This window comes from Leucoraja erinacea, chromosome 28 (assembly GCF_028641065.1).
Source record: "Leucoraja erinacea ecotype New England chromosome 28, Leri_hhj_1, whole genome shotgun sequence".
In the NCBI taxonomy this organism is placed as follows: domain Eukaryota; kingdom Metazoa; phylum Chordata; class Chondrichthyes; order Rajiformes; family Rajidae; genus Leucoraja; species Leucoraja erinaceus.
The window spans coordinates 20,826,811-20,849,231 of NC_073404.1; positions in this window are offsets into that span (position 1 = coordinate 20,826,811).

Genomic DNA, 22,421 nt, shown 5'->3' on the forward strand with positions numbered 1-22,421 from the left:
GAGACTGCACTTCCTGCGGGTGCTCAGGAAGAACAACATCACTCAGAGGCTGCTGCTGTCCTTTTATCGGTGCTCCATTGAGAGCATACTAACATACTGTGTATGCGTGTGGTACACCAGCTGCACAGTGGCTCAGAGGAAAGCGCTCCAGAGGGCCATTGACAACGCCCAGAGGATTGTCGGCTGCCCTCTCCTTACCTTGGAGGACCTACACAGTTCCCGCTGCACCAAAAAAACCCAGAATATAATAAAGGACATCTCCCACCCCGGACACTCCCTGTTTGAACTGTTGCCGTCAGGCAGACGGTACAGATCCACAAGGACAAGGACAAATAGACTACAAAACAGTTTTTACCCCACTGCTATAAAAGCACTAAATGTGGCCGCCAAGGAACGCAGGGGCGATACAGACTAAGGGACTGTGGTAACGGTGAAATCGACAGAAGGATGGAGGGTTGGGTGTGTATGCGTGCTTTGTCTGTGTTTTTTATTTATTTGCTTATCTTTATTATTTTACCGTGGATGTTTCGTTAGCTTTAGAAATGTTTGAATGCTGCACTGACTGGCTGACATTTTAAATTTCGTTGTACATGGCCCATGTTACAATGACAATAAAGAAACTATTCTATTCTATTCTATTCTATATGATGAAAGAATGGGTCGACTGGGCTTGTATTCATTGGAATTTAGAAGGATGAGTGGAGATCTCATAGAAACATATCAAATTCTGAAAGGATTGGGCAAGCTAGATGCAAGCAAAATGGTCCCAATGTTGGGGGAGTCCAAAACCAGGGGTCACAGTTTAAGAATAAGGGATAAGCCATTTAGGACTGAGGTGAGGAAAAACTTTTTCAGCTAGAGAGTTGTGAATCTGTGGAATTCTGTGCCACTGAATTTGGTGGAGGCCAATTCACTGGATGTTTTCAAGAGGGAGTTAGATTTAGCTCTTCGGGCTAATGGAATCAAGGGATATGGGGAAAAAGCAGGAACGGTGTATTGATTTTAGATGACCAGCCATGAGCATATTGAATGACGGTGCTGGCTCGAATGGCCTACTCCTGCACCTATTTTTCTGTTTTTATTTCTACGTTTCTACACTATATTTGGGTATCTGGGTTCTCAGTTCTCAGATTTAGACCAGCCATGTAAATTACTTTGTGCCAGCAAAGATGTTTGAACGTTTGGAGGTGTCTTGTCAGTTACAGTCTGCACCCCTTATAAACGTGTAATACAATGGAACCATTTGTCGCACTCAGAATAATGAGGTAAGCAATGTCATTGTAGCTATTGAAATTGTACTGAATTAGCTGTCATAATTTTTGTTCTTCTATAAACTCAATATACTTTGAGGTTGGAAACATTCTACTGTATTTCACCCACGAGACAGCATTTCACCAGATCTTCTCCAGAATGCTTTGCCTGACATGATGAATGACGACCATTTACACCTACCATGTAGCTCATTCAGGACACATGGTATTTGCCAGAACAAAACTTTCCAGCTGTGTGTTACATACATTCTTATCATTTGGATAAGGAAATCACTCCTGATTCTCAGTGACATTAGATCACATAATAGTCATAATTCCAATTATAGAGCAGGCTGAAGGAGCTAAATCATCTACTTCTGCTCCAAACCTTTTGTTGATCCTCTCTGCCATGTTTTTCATGCATGGTTCACTAAAGTGCAATAATTAGTTTGCTGAATGCAGTCATTTAGCCGGACACGGGTTGAAACAATGCTACGTGATATCTGAGGTCACCGAATTGCACCAATGTACCTTTTTAACGTGTGTACAGCTATGCTCTTTACTGCAAATCATAAATAGTAGTACACACAATGCCCTAAATAAATTATGTGCAAATTGTCACACACGATACCGAAAAAATAACCCCTCCCCCTTACCTGCATCCACCCATCATTCCTTCTCTCCAGAGATGCTGCATGTCCCGCTGAGTTACTCCAGCATTATGTGTCTACCTTTCACCTATCAATTGCCAGACTTTGTCCCATTACCGTCTTTTTATTCAAGCTCCCCCACCATCCTCTTCCCCCGCTCCCACTTCTGAAGACGAATCCTGACATAAAACATTGTCTATCCATTTCCCTGCACTGATGATGCCTGACCCATTGGGTTCCTCAAGCATTTAAGAAGGAACTGCAAATGCTGGAAAATCGAAGGTACACAAAAATGCTGGAGACACTCAGCGGGTGCAGCAGCATCTATGGAGCGAAGGAAATAGGCAACGTTTCGGCCCGAAACGTTGCCTATTTCCTTCGCTCCATAGACGCTGCTGCACCCGCTGAGTTTCTCCAGCATTTTTGGGTTCCTCAAGCAATTTGGTTTTTTTTGCAAATAGGGAAAACTAGACCATTCAGTTTCCTGGCCTTGGTTTTTTAATTACACATTTCTCTGACATCTGCACACAACTTTTCCCCTCTCGCTTCAAAACACCATTCTGTGCCTTCCAACATTCCCAACAGCTGATCACATTGTCCAATTTATTTGTTTTTAACTTATCATCACATGTACCAAGTTGATCTAAAGTACCAATTTATCTCATGTTATGCACATTGTATCAAAGGAAAATTAATAGAAGACTAAAAGGAACAGAATGTTGTCTGTCCGTAGGATGTTCCTTGACCCCAGTGCACTTTTGATTAAGCATAAATGTCACATCAGGGCATAGTGCAAAAAATATATAATACTCACTGTCTAGGAATCTACTTTTAATGTGTGATTTGAAACTGGAGCCTAGGACGATTGTTTAAATGGATTCAAATAAGCTTATTATGGATATTGTAAATATTGCCAAGTTTTGACAGATGTAGCTTAAATGTTTCCTCCATGGTTCCAAAGTTTCTGCTGGGACCTGGTTGTGAACAAAGACTGTTTTCTATCAATTTCACCTGTTCTTGAATGCAAACTGGCAAACATTTGGTTTGGCACCTGTTTGTTCGAACCTTCTCTTCCCATTACTTTATTGATTTTGGCATTCAAAAACTGGTTCTCTGTTCCCATCCAACTTTAATGGCTCTGAATCACAGTGGCAGAAATGTGGGGCAGTAGTATTTTTACACATTAGACGCTTCATTCCTGGTCAGTGAGGGGATGTCTGACATGTACAGCATGAAGGTTTTGCTGTTCGAGCAAAGATTCTGCTGGAGATTTGCAGTAACAACGCACAGAATTAATACATGTGAGTGTTAAGGACAAGGCTGAAGCATTTGAAACCAGTTCAGTCAGTAGTCCTAAGAGTGCCATTATCACAAAAATCAATCTTCTTCTTCAGTAATCCCTCGTGATTAAGAATTACTTACTATGATTTTGTGAGTTCTGAGTTGGCTATTCAGACCAGTGAGGAAACCAATATCTCTCACAGATGGTAGACAAAAATGCTGAAGAAACTCAGTGGGTGAGGCAGCATCTATGGAGCGAAGGAATAGGTGACATTTCGGGTTGAGATCCTTCTTCAGTCTCGACCCGAAACGTCACCCATTTCTTTGCTCCATAGATGCTGCCTCACCCGCTGAGTTTCTCCAGCATTTTTGTCTACCTTCGATTTTTCCAGCATCTCACACCGATGGGGTAGGTCTTAGCCAATAGGGTGGACAGGTGGGTAGTGTGCAAGGTGGTCTGCTCCTATCACCTCTTATGCAGGAAAGGGTGAAAATGTCAATAAATGGAGGGCTTTAAGGTGAGAGGGTAAACAAGGTGTGTGGGGCGAGACATTTCTACGGAGGCTGGTGGGTGCCTGGAACACGCTGCTGGGGTTAAGTGGTGGAGGCAGATATGATAGTGGTGTCTCACAGGCTTTTTGGTCGGCACATGGATATGCGGAGAATGGAGGATATGGATCATGTGCAGGCAGATGAAATTAATTTATCTTGGCATGATGTTCAGCACAGAAATTGTGGGCTGAAGGGCCTGTTGCTGTGCTGTCATGTTCTATGTTGTATGTTGTAAGAAGATGATGTACACATTTTTTTACTGAAACAAGAGCATCCAGCATACAAACATGGCTAAAATCTGGAGCATCTGCTTAGAATGAGCCAGCAGCGAAAAAAATGAGGACCACACTGAGTGGCAGAGCTGTCCGGGCATGGTCCTGCAACTGCAGCATGTAGCATGTGTCTATCACCACTCTCCTGTCAAATCTGTTTCTTTGCAGGCACTGCTCCTCTGAAAGTATATGAGCTACAATGATCCAGCTCGCACTTTTCTTATATCATGCACTTGTCACTGGACATTCAACTGCTTCAAGACCCCCCTCCCACATGTACTATTTAAAAAAGGAACCACAATGAAAGACATGCTGGAGTAGCTCAGTGGGACAGGCAGCATCTCTGGATAGAAGGAATGGGTAACGTTTCGGATCAAGACCCTTCTTCAGTCTTTGGATGATAGTTTTCATCTATCATCATCAGTGGTTGTAGAGGAAAAGAATACAGAGACAAAATGCACTTCTTCTTGGTACTAGTCGTTCAATTATGAATCAAATTCACGATACATATTCTCCAATGCACAAAGTTGTGCCGATTATTCATGACTCATTCACTGCCTTTCCAAATGTATGCATACCTTATCCCTCAAAATCCCCTCCAATAACTTACCTACCATAGATGTTAGGCTTACTGCCCAATAGTTCCCATGTTTTTCTTTGCAACCCTTAAATAAAGGCACAACATAAGCTACCCTCAAGCAAACAACGTAGTCCAATCAACTGTTAGAAGTTCTTGTCTAATATCATCAAAATTCGCTTTATCCCAAATTGGAACTTTAACTTGTGGTCCATGTCTGTCCTTTTCCACAACTATTTAAAATCTAATAGAGTTAATCAAAGTACGCCCCCTGTAACTCCTCCATCACTTGTACTGCCCTATTTCCCAAGAGTTTGCCCTACGCCTACTAGGGTCCTCTATCTAATGCCTGAGGAAAGTTTGATGAACACACTTAATACATTCCATTCCATCTAAGCCCTTAGCATTATGGCAGTCCCAGAATATATTAGATCAACCCTATTATTCTTGTAACCCTCTGTAATATCTTTGGATACTTGTCCAATATGACTCACTGCGAAAGTGTATGCATATGCATGGGATCTAATTGAAACACTAGTGCCACGAAGATGTGCACTTTGTGTCTGTATTCTTCGCCTCTACGGCTCTGGGTTGTGGAATAGAGGGACCTTGTTGAACAAGTACATAGTTCCATAAAAATGGAGTCACAAACTAGATAAGGTGGTGAAAAAGGCTTTTGTCGCGCTGGCCTCCATCACTCAGGGCATTGAGTGTGGAAGTCGGAATGTTATGTAGTAGTTGTACAAGACATCTGTGAGGCCACAGTATTGCATGCAAATTTGGTCACCCTGCCCTTGGGAAGGCGTCTATTTCCATAACTGGACAAAGTGCAGAAAAGATTTACGATGATGATGCCTGGACTCAAGGGACTGAGTTATAGGGAAAGTTGGGCTAGCTAAAAATTTATTCCGTGGAGTGCAGGATACCAAGGGGTGATATTATAGCAGTATATAAAATCATGAGGGTCATCGGTAGAGTGAATGCATACAGGGGTTTCCCCAGTGTACGGGAATTAAGAACTAGTAGCATATGTTTATGGTGAGAGAAAAAAAGATTTAAAGGAACCTGAGGAGCTAACCTTTCAGACAGAGGGTGGTATGTGGATGGAACAAGCAGCAAGAGTAAGTGGTTAAGACAGGTATAAGAACATTTAACTGATATTTGGGTAGTTACAGGGAAAGGAATGGATCCATACTCCTATCAAAATTGTGCTGGAATTTCAGTGTGAAAGTAAATTTCATCATTTTGACCCGATGCCAGTCACAAATGAAAAATTCACTGACATACAGACATTACAACAATTGCAACAATTAGTCAATGCCAACTTCACTGCATGATATATTAGAATGTAGCCATGGGATGCAGATTCAGGGGGTCACTATCTTAAGCTGCAGTTAGCTGGTACTGGTTGAAGCCACGTCGGCACCTCTTAAAACAAAGGTGCACATCTCTTCCAGCTGCTGCTTGGAAATCATTCACAGGGTCCTCGGACGGTTGGAGCCTGGTTTGCAGAGTCCAAGCATCACAGCAATGAAGAGATTGTTAAAACTGACCATGTGTTCATTTTTAATTCTCCTCTCATATCTCCATTCTGACAACATATATTTACCGTATGAAAATGTTTTAGTTATCCCTCCTTGATCTCTCAGCTCACCACGACCTCCTGTTCTTAAATGACTCAAGAACTCACCACAGCTCAAGCAGTGACTTCCGAACAACAAGACAATGAAGAGCACACCTTGTTACTTAATCTGACGGTTACACCAACCAGTTTGGTACAGGCATTGTGTATAAAAAATAATTTTGATGCAGGATCAGGATATGATGGACAAGTGGGAATGTGTCACCTGTAATTCTGATCCAGAAAGGTCAAATCTAGACTTTGGTGGACAATCTACCAAGGCTGATATGACTGCTTTGTGAGATGCCAGAAATGTTGCAGGAAATATCAAACACCTTGGAGGAGTCTAGATCCAATAATATGCAAAGTCTGCAGTTAGACATGAAGAGATCTTTTATACCATCACTTCACCATTTTGCTCCAAACCTGCCATGCAATTGCTACAGCTGAAGGCCCACCTTTCATTGTAATGCCAACAGAGGGCACTCTGTCTGCCAGCTATTGCCTCAGCCTCCTGGCTAGCGAATTCCAAAGATTCACCACTTTCTTGTGAAGAAATTTCTCTTCATCTCAATTCTGAATGACTAATCTCTTTATTTTGAGATTATGTTCCTTGTTTCTGGACTCCACAGACAGGTAAAACATCAAACCCCTTAATAATTTTGCATGTTTCAATGTGATCATCTCTTAATCATTTAAACTGCAGAAGGTTTTAGCGCAGCCTGCTTAATCTCTCCTCATACAATAAACCTGTCATATCTGGAATTAGGTCAAGAACCTATCCATCTACAAACTTAAGTGTTTTGCAAGTTCTTGCCTTGGTTAGCAATTCAGGCTTCCACTGAAGGGTGAAAAAAATCTCACTGCTGCATCCTTCAAATCAACTAAAGTGCTTATCAAACATTTCCACTTCTTTCCTGCCCAATTGGAGATCCAATTTGCCAACTCCCATTGAATTCCATGGGGCTTAATTCATCGGCTCGACATTCCTTTCCTTTTAATGCTTATACCAGAGGTAGCTGCAAAACTTAATTTGACAAGTGTTTAAGTAGTCAAATATACAATTGGGATTCCCAATCAAAATTCATAAGAAATTCTTGGAATAAGGAGGACAAAAGGGGAAGCAGGAGATAGCTCTGGCAGATATCAAGGAAAATGCAAAGAGATTTTACAAATGCATTAAGAGGGAGAATAGGGCTCCTCAGAAAATAAAGCGATCATCTCTGTGTGGAGGCAAGGGGAGACGGGCAACGAACTGAGGACACGATGGGAAGCCCTGGAATGGAAGGTGGCAAGCAGGCTATCTTTAGGTAATGCTCACCATTTACAATATTGGGCCTGCACTTAGTCATGAAGTCATTCAACAGTGCAGTTCAACGTCTTGTATAATCTTCACCTCCTTCAGTTATTATACTTCTGAATAATTATATAGAACACACTGTTAACCATGATGTAAACAACACCTATTTTTCTTATTGTAACAGCAGAAATATAAGATATGCTTAGAGCTCTAGACGATCTTAAATGAGAAATACAAACTGTGTTTTTAAGACGGATATTTATTAATTTATAAAACATCGTTACAAAACTACATGCACCATCACTCCATGATCTGATATTCTTAGCTTATCTATTTTAAAATCCTGTGTTACTTTGTTATGAATCTTTTACATATGTGGAAGTTTTCCATATGAGCTATGGATATCACGTGTCATTTCCCGGTTTTGAAACTGTTGGCTCATGCATCAAATGGGATTGTTTAATTTCACCTGAAAGCTTAAGGTTATCAATTTCAGACTCGCTGGCGATGGATGTTTTGTGTGCTTTGAAGAATTGGAAGTCTTGTGGAAGTTTGCAAACCATACAATTTTGAGATCATGGATCCTATTGGAGCAATATCTTCAAATGGTTGCCGTCCATATGGAGTTGCTTAGTTGCCTATGTGGTTATCAAGTTTCCTACGATCTTTGTCCCCGGGCTGTAAAGGCATAGATCTGAATTTCATGTGTTTCTCTGCATTAGCTTTCATGCAGTTTCTCTTGGCTTTGTCACGCTTGTGTAGTTGTTGATCATCTATCGTGCGAAGATCTTTGAAAGATGTGTACACTTAGGCTGTGCAAATATTAGTAAATGTGGCAGCATTCCCATTGTGAATGCAGTATCATTTTTCAGTTTTATAAAAAGCCATAAAATTCTCCTCGCATGATTCACCTTCTGCGTGGAACAATTTCTCGATGATCAAGAGTCAAGAATGTTTTATTGTCTTGTGTCCCAGATAGGTCAATGACATTCTTACTTGCTGCGGCACAACAGAATATGTAAAATTAGTACATAACGGGAGAAAAAAAGTTCAGCGTGTATATATACACATGCACACATACTCCATAAATAAACAAATATCTATATAATTAGAAGTGTCATCTTGACCACTTCCTGTCTGCGCTGTATATTGATTTTAGAAAAAGCGCTACCCTGTATCGCTGTGATTTTTGGCCATCTTACTCACAGTCCTCCTCCGCTGAGCCATCGATGAAAAATAAAAAGTTATGAGTGTTTAAAAAACCTTGAGATCAGCTGATTGGTCCTCTCGCCTGTCAATCACCGCAATGGGTTGCTCCTGGGCCTGGCCAAGCTGGCCATCCGTGAGTCCTGACGCCAAGCAGAAAAGGACTCTGCCCGAGCCGGCCCACCATCCATGCCCGGGTGGTGTTAGAGAGGGACTAAGCGCTATCCACGGGTGCCCTGGGGGATTTCTGGGACCGCGGGGGGTTCAATGCATCCTTGTCATGGAGTGTAAGAGATTTGTATAATAATTTATCGTTTGTCGTGTATTATGGTGGTGGGTTCTATTTTGTTTTTTACTGTGCTGTATATATTATTTTGATGTTTGAATAAATATTATAAAAATAATAATGGATGGGATTTATATAGCGCCTTTCTAGAAACTCAAGGGGCTTTACATCGCATTATTCATTAACTCCTCAGTCACACTCGGTGGTGGTGAGCTACTTCTGTAGCCACAGCTGCCCTGGGGCAGACTGACGGAAGCGTGGCTGCTAATCTGCGTCTACGGCCCCAGCAATCACTCACACACATTCACACACATTCACACACAGGCAAAGGTGGGTGAAGTGTCTTGCCCAAGGACACAACGACAGTATGCACTCCAAGCGGGATTCGAACCGGCTACCTTCCGGTCGCCAGCCGAACACTTAGCTCATTGTGCCAACTGTCGTCCGCGATATTATAGTTTGACGGCTATTCCTGAACCTGAACGTGTGATAGACTGGGCAATGTTCACAACATTTTGCAGTCTTTTCCGCTCCTGAGCGTCCTGAGCGTTCAAGTTGCCGAACCAGGCCATGATGCAACCCGTCAATATGCTCTCTACTGTACACCCGCAGAAGTTCAAGGGAATCCTCTCTGACATACCGAATCTCCGTAATTTTCTCAGGAAGTAGAGGTGTTGATGTGTCTTTTTTATAATTGTATCGGGGTGCTGGGTCCAGGAAAGATCTTTGGAAATATGCATGCCCAGGAATTTAAAGTTTTTGACCCTCTCCACCATCGTCCCATTGATATAAACTGGATTGTGGATCCTCATCCTTCCTCTTCCAAAATATACAATCAGTTCATTGGTTTTACTGATATTGAGAGCCAGGTTGTTGTGCTGGCACCATTTGGTCAATCGGTCAATCTCATTTCTATACTCTGAATGATAAGGCTGAATTATGTGAAAAATATAAGAAAATATAAGAAAAGCTTACATTTTATATTTACTCAAATCAGGCTTTTCTCCAGTAGATCAATACAGAAAGGCAAGTCTAGGCTTGCCTCAGGTTGCTGTGTATTGAGATAATGAATGACTATAACATTTGTCTACCATTTGACGAGAGAGGTAGTCAGATTGATCTCACTAAGGGGTAAATGACAAATGGTCGCTACTCATCAACATCTGTAATTTGTCCAATAACGGTGGTGTTGTCTGCAAACTTGAAGATGGAGTTCGCACTGTGTCCGGCTACACAGTCATGAGTATTGAGTGAGTAGAGCAGGGGGCTGAGCATGCAGCCTTGAGGTGCTCCCGTACTGACTGTTAATGAGGAAGAAATATTTCTGTCAATTCGAACACACTGTGGTCTGTGGATGAGGACGTCGAGGATCCAATTGCCGAGGGATGCGCAGAGACCCGGTTCCGTGAGCTTGGTAACCGGCTTTTTTTTTTAAATCAAAAATATTTATTCAAATATTAAAATAATATATACAGTACAATAAAAAACAAAACAGAACCCACCACCATAATTCACAACAAACAATAAACTATTATACAACTATCATACAACTGTCAAGGATGCATTCAACCGTATCCGGAAATCCCCAAGGTCGCCCGTGAACAGAGCGTAGTCTCTTTCTAACACCACCCAGGCACGGACATAACCCCAGAAAAGGGGCAGGCAACCGGTTCTCTTCCGCCTGGTGCCGTGACTCGCGGATGGCCAGCTTGATCAGTCCCAGGAGCAACCCAACCAGGACATCCTCGGCCCTACCCTCCCCTGGTAACCAGCTATTTCATTTTTTTGTGATCAAAAATAATTTATTTGATTACCAACACGAAACAAAAACCCCAAAAAATGCAAAAACCACCATATTACAAAGTCAGCAAACTATTCAAAACATTAAATTATAAACAACCATGTTACAAATAACACCACCATCTCTAACACAACCCGGACGCGGACGTAACCCGATAAAGGGACAAGCATCTGGCTCGGGCAGAGTCCTCTTCCGCCTGGCGCCGTGACTCGCGGATAGCCAGCTGGGTCAGTCCTAGGAGCAACCCAACCAGGACATCCTCAGCCCTGCCTACTCCCTAGATCCCGTCACCAGGCCTTCGGTTACTGACAGCAGAGCCACTCCTCCCCTTGCAGACCCTAGGTGGATGCTCATTGCCCTCCGGACCCTGGCTACGAGGGACGCTCCACTGGTCCCTCGCGCAACCAGCTTTTTTTTAATATCAAAACATTTATTCAATTATTAAAAAATAATATTTACACTACAATAAAACAAGCCAGAACCCACCACCATAAATACAATACAAACATATATCCATAATAAACTATTATACAATTATGATACAATCCTTATTGAGGATACATTCAACACCCTGCGGAGCCCAGCAGTCCCGGAACTCCCTCAGGGTGCCCACAGACAGGGCGTATTCCCTTTCTAATCCCACCCGGGCACGGACGTAACCCCGGAAAAGGGGCAGGCAGCTGGCCCGGGTAGAGCCCTCCGCCGCCTGGCGCCGTGACTCGCGGATGGCCAGCTTGGCCAGGCCCAGGAGCAACCCAACCAGGACATCTTCAGCCCTACCCTCTCCCCTACGCACAGGGGTGTCCAAAGATGAGGATGGTGGGTGAAAAATGCAGCCAGAAGGCAAGGAGCAGCCCCTTTAGATATTCAAACAGTGGCTGCAGCCTCACACACTCCATGTACACGTGGTACACAGACTCTTCCAGCCCGCAAAAGTGGCAGGCGGCTGGCGAGTCTGTGAACCGCGAGAGAAACAGGTTGCAGGGAACACCACGGTGCAATACCCTCCACCCCAAGTCGCGTAACCAGCTTGGAGGGGATGATGGTATTGAACGCCGAGCAGTAGTCTATAAACAACGGCTGACGTAATCTATGGCCTATTCCATGATTCTTATAAACACTGAGACCCCATTTTGATTCTTGTTGAAAACTCATCTGGGCCCTTATTCTAGCACTCCCATAAACCTACAGGGGCCTGTTCTTATTCTATTTATCTGCATACTGGAACTTTGTTTCCCACATTCCTTATAAACTGCGTAGAACAGGGCCTCACAATGTTTATACGGAGCATGGGAATAAAGGTCCGGTGAGTTTAAAGATATTGTGGGAAGCAGAAATTGGTGAACCACATGCCAAATCATCAGGATATCCAAACAATTGGAGAGCAGATTGCCAATATTTTATCGGGGCCCCTATTTCCAGCACACATTTTAACTCGCAGGAGCTCACTCCCACACTGATATAAACACAACCCACTCCAGCGTTCCATATAAACTCACTGGGGCCTTGTTTCCCCTGATCTCTTTATAATTATCAGCCTTAGTTTGCTGCACTCTATTTAAACTCACCCAGTTTACGGAAAAATGTATTATATTACTATCTAAAATATGTGCATTTGGGTATTAATAGAAGTAACATCCAATTGTCCAGTTAATTCAGTTAATCCAATTGTCCAGTTTGGCAGCACCAAAGTACTGATGGTGATGGATTGGTCGAGCTTTACTGTACATTCATATCTCTGTTGCAAATATCCCCTTCGACTCATGGCTATGTGTCTTAATATTGTAAATAATGAACATACTCAGGAATGTCTGAATTATTGTGTAGGAAAGAACTGCAGATGCTGGTTTAAATTGAAGATAGACCCAAAATGCTGGAGTAACTCAGTGGGACAGGCAGCATCTCTGGAGAGAAGGAATGGGTGACATTTCATGACGAGACCCTTATTCAGACCTGAATTATTGGTGATCTCTGGGTCAGCTTCAGAACTTCCATCCTTTGATGAATTCCGATTGGATGAAAATGTTATACAAAATGGTGTATAAATTGTGTTTATATAAATTGTGTAATTATATAAATTGTCAATTTTCTGCACAGTTTACAAATTTCCCTTTACAGGACATACTGCTTTTTGTTGGTAGCAACACTATAATTAAAGCATTATTTTGAATTCTGTTTCTCTCACTGATTTGGCAAATGCTCTCTGTTGACAGCTTTGTGAAAAGTCCTACTGTTTATTTTCTCCTCTGATTCCTTTCCCAGTCATACATTTTGACCTTTACTACGTCAATTGCTCTATACCGCTATATATTACAATATTCTTGCTAACTCAAGCAGTGTAGTCGTTTTGATATTCCTTTTATGTACTTTATGTCAGAGTTGCCTTTATATGCATCCTTCAATGGTCTGCATTATCTGAACCTACTCAAGAACATAGATTTTACATTTTACATCACTTGGGTTGACATAGTGAGAAGATGGTAGAGTTGCTGTCTTATAACGCCAGAGACCCAGGTTTAATCCTGACTATGGGTGCTGTGTATAGGGAGATTGTGGGTTCTCCCTGTGGCCACATGGGTTTTCACCAGGTGCTCTGTGTTTTTTAAGTCGAGTTTCGAAAAAAAGCTTTTATGGAGAAAAATCGGTATTAATTGAAATAAGTACAGGAGTTGTGGAAAGAAAAGTATCTTTATGGCATTTACTCTACCTATAAGGGAAATCGGAAGTGTTTTCCAAAATTGAATAAGGGCATTTAATTTGGTGATTAATGGTGGAAGATTTGCTTGAAATAAGGAAGAATATTTTCTAGTCACGTAAACTCCAAGATATTTAAATTTTTCCGTAGCAATTCTAAAGGGAAATTTTAGAAGGTGTGATGGGTCTTGAGGTTTTATCGGCATAATTTCATTTTTGTTCCAGTTTATTCTATACCCTGAAAAGGAGCCAAATTGTTCTATAAGATTTAGTATATTTGGGATACTGACTTGGGAATTGGTAATATATAATAGTACATCGTCTGCATACAATGATATCTTTTTATTAGTATATTTTGTATTATAGCCATGAATGCTCGGATGTAATCTTATACTTTCAGTTAAGGGTTCTATCGCAAGGGCAAATAACATTGGTGATAATGCACACCCTTGTCTATTGCCCCTGGATAATTGAAATTTAGGTGAGAGTGTTTGATTAGTCAGTATTCTGGCAGTCGGACTGTTATATAACAACTTTATCCATTAAATAAAGTTTTCTCCTAGTTGGGATTTTTGCAATACTGCGAAGAAATATTCCCATACTACTTGGTCAAATGCTTTTTCTGCATTTAAGGAAATAATTGAAAAGTTTTCTTTTTTCGTTTGACGTGTGTACATTATATTAAACAAGCGTCTCAAGTTATTGAACGAGTGTCTCTTGGGTATAAACCCAGTTTGATCAGAGTGCATTAATTGACTAACGTACTTACTTAGTCTTCTTGCCAGGGTTTTAGCTAATATTTTCTGGTCGGTATTTAAAAGAGCTATTGCTCTATATAATCCTGGCTCATCCAGATCTTTATCTTTTTTGGGTATCAGTGTAATAGTTGATTCGGCTAAAGTTTGTGGTAACGTCTGTTCTTTAAAGCACATGGCGTGTATATGGATAAGGTCTTGTAAACAAGGAGTAGGATTAACGGTCCTTTTTCACAAGGATAGTGCGGTACCGCAAAGGCTCAGTTGATCTGGATGAGGATTCAAGTTCACCAAATAGGGATCAGGTGCAGCAGTTGGCGGAAGACACGGCTTATAGCAAGAGATTTGAGTATAGGAGCAAGGAGGTTCTACTGCAGTTGTTCAGGGTCTTGGTGAGACCACACCTGGAGTATTGCGTACAGTTTTGGTCTCCAAATCTGAGGAAGGACATTATTGCCATAGAGGGAGTGCAGAGACGGTTCACCAGACTGATTTCTGGGATGTCAGGACTGTCTTATGAAGAAAGACTAGATAGACTTGGTTTATACTCTCTAGAATTTAGGAGATTGAGAGGGGATCTTATAGAAACTTACAAAATTCTTAAGGGGTTGGACAGGCTAGATGCAGGACGATTGTTCCCGATGTTGGGGAAGTCCAGGACAAGGGGTCACAGTTTAAGGATAAAGGGGAAATCCTTTAGGACCGAGATGAGAAAAACATTTTTCACACAGAGAGTAGTGAATCTCTGGAACTCTCTAAAGATTCATTCATTGGCTATATTTAAGAAACCCATCTGGGCCTGGTGTTTTACCATTATTCAGTGATTTAATAGTCTCTTCAATATCTTTTACTGTAATTTGCGCTCCTAGTTCTTCACGTTCCGCCGCATTGAGTGACGGAAGATCACAATTGTCAAGGAAGTTTTTAATCTTTATAGTTTCTACTGAAGTTTTAGATGTGTATAAATTTTGATAGAATTGTAAAAATCTTTTGTTGATATCTTTAGGGATTATAAGCAGCTCACCTTTTTCTGATCTAATTTTTAGATGGTATGATCTTTTTCCATTTTTCTCAACTGATGTGCCAGAAGTTTGTGTGGTTTGTCACCGAATTCAACGTTTTTTTTGCTTAGTATATTGAAATAACGTAATAACTCTTGCAGAAAGAATTTGAATTACCTTAAATTTTAATACTGCTTATTGTGTTTGTCAATAGAAGGATCAGTAGCATTTTCTAAATCAAGGTGTCTAATCTGTTCTTCTAATTCCAATTGTTCTGACCTGTTTTTTTTTTTAGATACGCTTTTTTGATACGCTTGATATGAGATAATAGAACCTCTGATAAAGGCCTTAAAAGATTCCCATAATAAAGAGGCCGAAATACCTGGTGTGTCATTTGTCTCATAAAATAGTTCCATCTGTTGCTTCAAATATTCACAGCAACCTGGATCGGTTAATATTTGAGGATTAAATCTCCAGAAAAAAATTTATTATGCATTCCTTCTCATTTTAAGGAGAATGTTAATGGACAATGATCAGAAATAATATTATTATGATATTTGGGATTTATTGTAAAAGGGATTCGTTTTGTGTCCACCAGAAAAGAATCAATATGTGTATACTTTTTGTGCACGGCTGAATAAAAAGAATATTCTCTTCCGGATGGAATGTCAAGATCAATTGTAAGTGATAATGTTTCATATACCTTACCGTGCAACAAAAGTACATCTTCAACTCTATCATCTGAGATTCCAATTCTGATCACTGGTCCATAAAACCAGCAAAGCCACATTTACCAGTGAGCCCCAAAAAAACTGCAACTGCTGTAGATGTTATAAATGTATTGAGCATTGGGGTTGTACAGTCGGCTCACTTTTGAAACTGATTGCTATAATGCGCTGCTTTAAGAACAGCACACAATGATAAAACAAACTCACCTACAGAAGTTCACTTTTGGTGGTATCCATCAATGCAAAATAAGCAAACCGACAGCAACTGCATTGGCAGAGCACTTATCCTTGTCACATTACGAACTCCAAATGTTTTGGACTTCAGTTTGCGATTGATTATAGCGAATCATTAACCAATGTCAGCATTCTTCATTGTTACACCTAATGTACTGAGCAGATCGGAACTATAAGTGTTAAAAAGGAAGTACATATAGCAGTCATCAAAAGGGAAATGTTCTAACATGGTATAACAATTACATGACATCATACCATAACAACCCTACATTCTAAACATTGCAATTAGTTAATTCATGTCCAGGCTGGATCAAAATCAAAGGAAGTGGACCAGTCTTCCATCATAATTACCTTGTGTGTTTTTTAAGTTTTTAAATATTATCCCCTTGTGTATTTTTATATGTTACAACTTAGAAGATGTGAGTGATACAATTATGTATAGAAATACCAATCGGTAAACATTATGCACAAACACCTTGCACAGTCACACAACGATTCTGTGTATAATAATTCCATACAGATGTTAACCTGGGTGAGGGCTGTTTATGTAAATAATTTTCCAACCATATTTTGTACATGCCTTTCAAATGGTACACCATCCAATAGCTGGTCAGCAGGGCTTATTTTTTCTATGCTCAATACACTGGTGTTTGGAACTATGAAACTTTTACTGCAAAACATAAAACTGCATGAGTAAGGTACAGCAGCTGTAGCACACGCACTATCTGCTCTCGGTTTAGTCTAGGCAAATGTTAATTCTCTGCATTTTCTGTTTTCATTTTGGAGTCTTCAGAGCATACAAGACCACTTGTCAAGCCTTTGGTTCAAGCACCAAAGTCTTCCTCACTGAGAAATAAAAACAAAGAAGACCTTATCAAGGACAGAGGTGCAGTCGATGTTCACTGGAAGAAGCATGCTGAGGAACTGCTCAAACTTGACATTATCCTTGACATAAGTATCCTTGATACCAAACCAGGGTAATATATCCAGCCAGACACACTGTCACCCAAAGCCAACTGGAAGGTGAAAAGAGCATATGTCTATTGATAAATAACAACGCCTCAGAAACGGATATTTCTGCTAAAGTTCTAACTCTTGGCTGAGAGGAACTTTGATCACTAATTTTCAGTATCATCACCCATAGCTATGAGGAGAATACAAAAGATTAATATTAGAGGTGTTTATGATTATGAAGGGCAGAGATAGGGCAAATTGTCATGGCTTTTCTCCCAAGGGAGTCTAAAATGAGAGGGCATGGGCTTAAGATGAGAGGAGAAATTTAAAAGAGATGTGAGAGCAGGTTTTTCAGTCACTCAGAAGGTGGTGGATTTATGAAACAAGCTACCAGAAGAGGTGATAGAGGCAGATACAATTGCAATATTTAAAAGGCATTCAGACAGGTAATAAGATTTTTTTAAAAAGGGTAAAGGGCTGCAGACCTAATGCAAGCAAGTGGGATTAACATTGTCAGCAGTGATGGCTGGCATCTAAGAGTTGTGCTGAAGGGTCCATTTCTATACTGCTCTATAATTCTATGGCATTATTTTTTAAGACAAATGGTAGGGTGTTTACGAGACATTTAGACGTTTAGTTAAATTGGCTAGGCATAGAAGGATAAGATCCTAATGTGAGCAAATGTAATTAGTGAGATGGGCAAAAAGCATAGCATGGACCTGGTGGGCCAAAGGGCCCATTTCCGTGCAGTATGATTCTGGCTGCAGATATTCAAGGAGAGTTTGTGATGGCTTTAGATGTCAAGTCAATTTATTGGCAGTTCAGCTTAAATAGTAATATAAATAAATTCAAAATTATCCGGGCATCGTCAGGCATCTCCTGTTCCACTTGGGTCACAGTCTGAGAATCCCACAATGTCCCATCAGTTACCTCATAACTTGTAGAAATGGAATGGGAGCATTAGGTCCAAGAGAATGCCTGGGAAGAGGATGAAAAAGATGCACTGCTTATGCACACAGTGAACACTGAATCATATGTTATGTAATGTTATATATTTTTGATTCCTAGCCAAAAAGCAGAATATATTTTTAATGTATAATGCAGCAGATGCTATTAAATTGTGCAAAATGTTCCATGTATTATTTACAACACCATACTTAATTACATACAAAATTGTTTTGAAAACTGTACCTTTTGGACAATATATTTCTGATTGAGTGCCTGAGTCATCGAGGTTGACAATGTAGCATATTATTCTCTTGTGCTGTCTGTTAGATGCTGACACATGGGAAACAGATGCTGGTTTTGTACAATATCAATGCCATTAGATTAATATAAATACATTAGATTCCATCTTTCAGGCATTTCTAGAACGCAGACTGACTGTGGGAATATTTCCTGAGGCCCTATTTAGACTTTTGATCAGGACTGATTAATGTTGGGAAAGGGCAGCTCAATCCTTCAGCTCATAAATTCACTTAAAATTTATTTAACAAGTTCCTTGTTCCCTGTTTGTTTGCAGCAAAGTATCTCTGATCATTACTCTTTTGCAAATTAGGAATGAATGGCTCTGCATTGCATGACAAGTAAAATTCTAAGCATTGATTTGCAATGGTGTTGGAGGGCAAAATAACTATGTTTATGTCTAGGCGTTCTTAATTTAATAATATTAATTTGTTTGCCTTTAATTCTCCTTATGGGGAGAGAGTTATTTTTTGAGATTGATAGTGTTCCTTTGATTTCCTGACCTGTGTAAACTGTGTAACAGGCTCCCGACAAGTAGAATAAATGTAGGTAATTGACCTTTGCAATTCAATGGAGAGTGATTAGCTGTGTACCTTGTATCAGTTTTAATGTCAAGAACAAATCTTGCAGTTCTGGTTTACTGTTCAATAGCAACAAGGGATTGCAAGGGATTCTAAGTATTCCAACATTTCCTCCATTAAGATTTGCAATAGGGTTTGAACAGACATCTGGCAGTAAATGGAAATTAGGCCTCACAGTACAACTCCAAAATTTGGCAAACAGCATAGAACGTTTAATTACAAAGCATGCTCTTTAGAGGCACATTTAAATTCCTCTAATTGATGAGCTTTCGTCAATGAATTATAACTGCTGGAATTGTTAAAAGGGAAAAATCTGCTTGAGAAAACTATTTGGCCAATTTTCTTTCTTATTTAGGAGTCAGAGTGATAGTCCAAGACCATGGAAGAGATCACAGCAAATAAAAGAGAAGAAAATGTCACAAAGAGTGAAAGTTGTACTGGAAGGTTGCTGAACAGACTAAACAAGGATGTCTCTTAGGGTCCATATTTAGATCACGACTCACTTGAATATGTTTTGCTTTAAATAAGCACATAGGTCATCATTTCAACGTTTTGAGATGAAATGACACGTGGAAATGAAAATATCATAGGAAATAAAACCTGAATATTTAAGACTTTCATTATGATTATTTTGTTTCCTCACGTTGCTGAGCAGGTACACATGATCAAGTGTTATATGCATTGGGGTTGATTAAGTTGAATTTTGACACCAGGCTAGATACAAGGGCCATTTCTTCCCACCTCCAATTCATTCTGGCTCCCGATCCATGATGGCAAATTGTGAGATTTCTGGAAGATTATCTCCAGTTCTTTGCATCTCACAAGAGTTGTGAGATATCTGCTCCAGGTGGAGTGAAAGTGGAAATCAGAGGAAGAGTAATGACAAGTGTTCAAAATGATAGAACATTCTTTGTAAGATAACACTGGAGGAGAGGAATGATATCACATAAAGATGACTTAAGCTTCAGTAATGTCGGGCTATCTGTGTTCTATATTTGAGGAAGAATGTAAAGATTTGAGATAAGATATTGAGGAAATTTACCAAAATGGAATTACATGAAACGATAGAAAAGCTGGTGTTGATTTTATTTAAGCAAAGAAGATTAAGGGGGGAATTATGGAGCTGTCCATAATCATAACGGGTTTGGACAGAGTAAAAGAGAAATTCTTCCCAGTGGCAGGCAGAGGAGCTGGAAGTTCAAAGTTTAAGGTAGTTGACAATGAGCGAGGCTAGCAGAGGAAGTCAACATTAAGCAGCAAGTTTTCATAGTCTGAAATGCTTTGTCCGAAAGCAGTCGGGCAAAGGAGAGGTGTTGGCAGGTTGTGAGAAGATGGGGTTATTAGGCATGTGGTTGTGGTGATGGTTGAGGGGAACCAGGTTCAGTTGAAAACTTCAAATGATAAAGTAGATAAATATTTGAAGGAGAAAAAAATTCTAAGAAGTAAAATTTAGTTGAACGGAATGGTGTATTTATGTATTGCATCATCCTATAATTCTATTCTTTTCATCCTCACCACTGATTTTGACCTATTTGGAAGGCTAAAGACCATGGATTCCCTGATGAGGACCTAAAGGATAAATATACAGGAGTGGTATTTAATTATACAAAATCAAAGTTCATGTTTGATTTCCAAGTTTCTGTTAAGTTATTTGATCTCAGCTGTGACAATAAGACATTGCATAAGGCTTCATTTTACATTTGGCTTCATTATCCCTTGGTTATGAGCAGAAACATCTGCATATGCTCACCATCCTTTAAAGCTTTGTGAGCATATGCATGTAGAGTAAGAATGCATTTTTGTTTCATGCATCATGTTTCCTATCTTGAACCCTATAAAATCAACTTGTATCATTGCCCCTGTTTAGTTGTACCTAAATTCCTGGATCAGAAACGGCACAATGACACAGCTGGTCGAGTTGCCAGCAACCCGGGTTCGATCCTAATCTTGGCTACTGTCTGTGTGGAGTTTGCACGATCTCCCTGTAAATGTCTGGATTTTGGCTGGGTGCTCCAGTGTCCTCCCACATCCCAAAGGTTTATTGGCCTGTAAATTGCTCCTAATGTGAAGGGAGTGGACACGAAAGTGGGATAATATAGAATGTGTGTGAATGGGTGATCCATAGTTGGCATGCATTCAGTGGGCCAAAGGGCCTGATACCATGCTGTATTCATCCCTCCATCCATCCAATACTGGTTCCCAACCCAAGATGTTCCCTATCCATTCCCTTGAGAGATGCTACCTGACCCATTGAATTGCTCCAGCACTTTGTGTTCTTATCGCAATATTATGATCTTAGCATCTAGCCAGTGGCTATAGTTATTGTATTATTCACAGGGTGCGATTCGGTACTGATTTCACCTGCTGAAATTAAAATCGTAGGGTCATACAGTATGGAAGCAGGCCCTTCGGCCCACCGTGCCCATACCGTCCATCAAGTGCTTATCTACATTCATTTCATTTCCCAGATTTCAGTCTGTTCTACTCTGCCTAACTAGAGTGGATAGCCATATTTCTTGAAGGAGAGCTATTTATTAACCTCTACAGCTACTAAAAGTAATTTAAGAGCTTTTGGAAGGTTGAACCCCGTGAAGAGAGTGGGCACCAAATTATCCAATGATGTTTTGACTACCTTAGTTGATGAAGTGAAGAGGGCATCTGATGAGGATGAGCATTAAGGATATGCACAAAGGTTATTACAGAAATTCCTTTTTAAAAATGATTGGATATATAAATATGGATTAGAACAATGATTGCCTTTGGTCTTATTATCATCCGTTGAGGAAAAGAGGATGTTGAGGTAATCAACCATAAATGGGAAAATAAGAAGGGAATTGTGTTTTCTTTAATTTTCATTTGTTTTGATCACATGGAAGGTGATTGTCGTAGATATGTCTACAATGATAGTGCCCTTACAACTTTGAAATGGAGCCCAAAATGCAATTCTGGTTCAATCACTTCTGCGGTGGGGATGACTTTCTCCCTGAGAACTTTCTCAGGATAACCCACATTGTCCTCCTTACCCTTCTCCTTTGCTTCTTCTGTGAAGGCATTCTTGTTTTTGGCCCTTTCTTTCTCCTCCGAGGTTTAGTTCAGTTTAGTTGGTTTTGCCATGTGTACCGAGTTATAGTGAAAAGCTTTTTAAAGTCCAATTAAAAATAGTTCAAAGGTCTCTAATGAGATAGATGGGAGGTCCGGATCGCACTCTAGATGGTGAGAGGACATTTAGTTGCCTGATAATTGGGCAGAAACTGTCCCTGAATCTGGAGGTATGCATTCTCAAAGTTCTGTTCCTCATGCCTGATGGAAGAAGAGAGAAGAGGGTAGAACTACTCCTTGATTTTGCTGGTGACCTTGCCAAGGCAACGTGAAGTGTAGATGGGGTCAGTGGAAGGCAGGATGGTTTGTGTGATGGTTCACCAGACTGATTCCT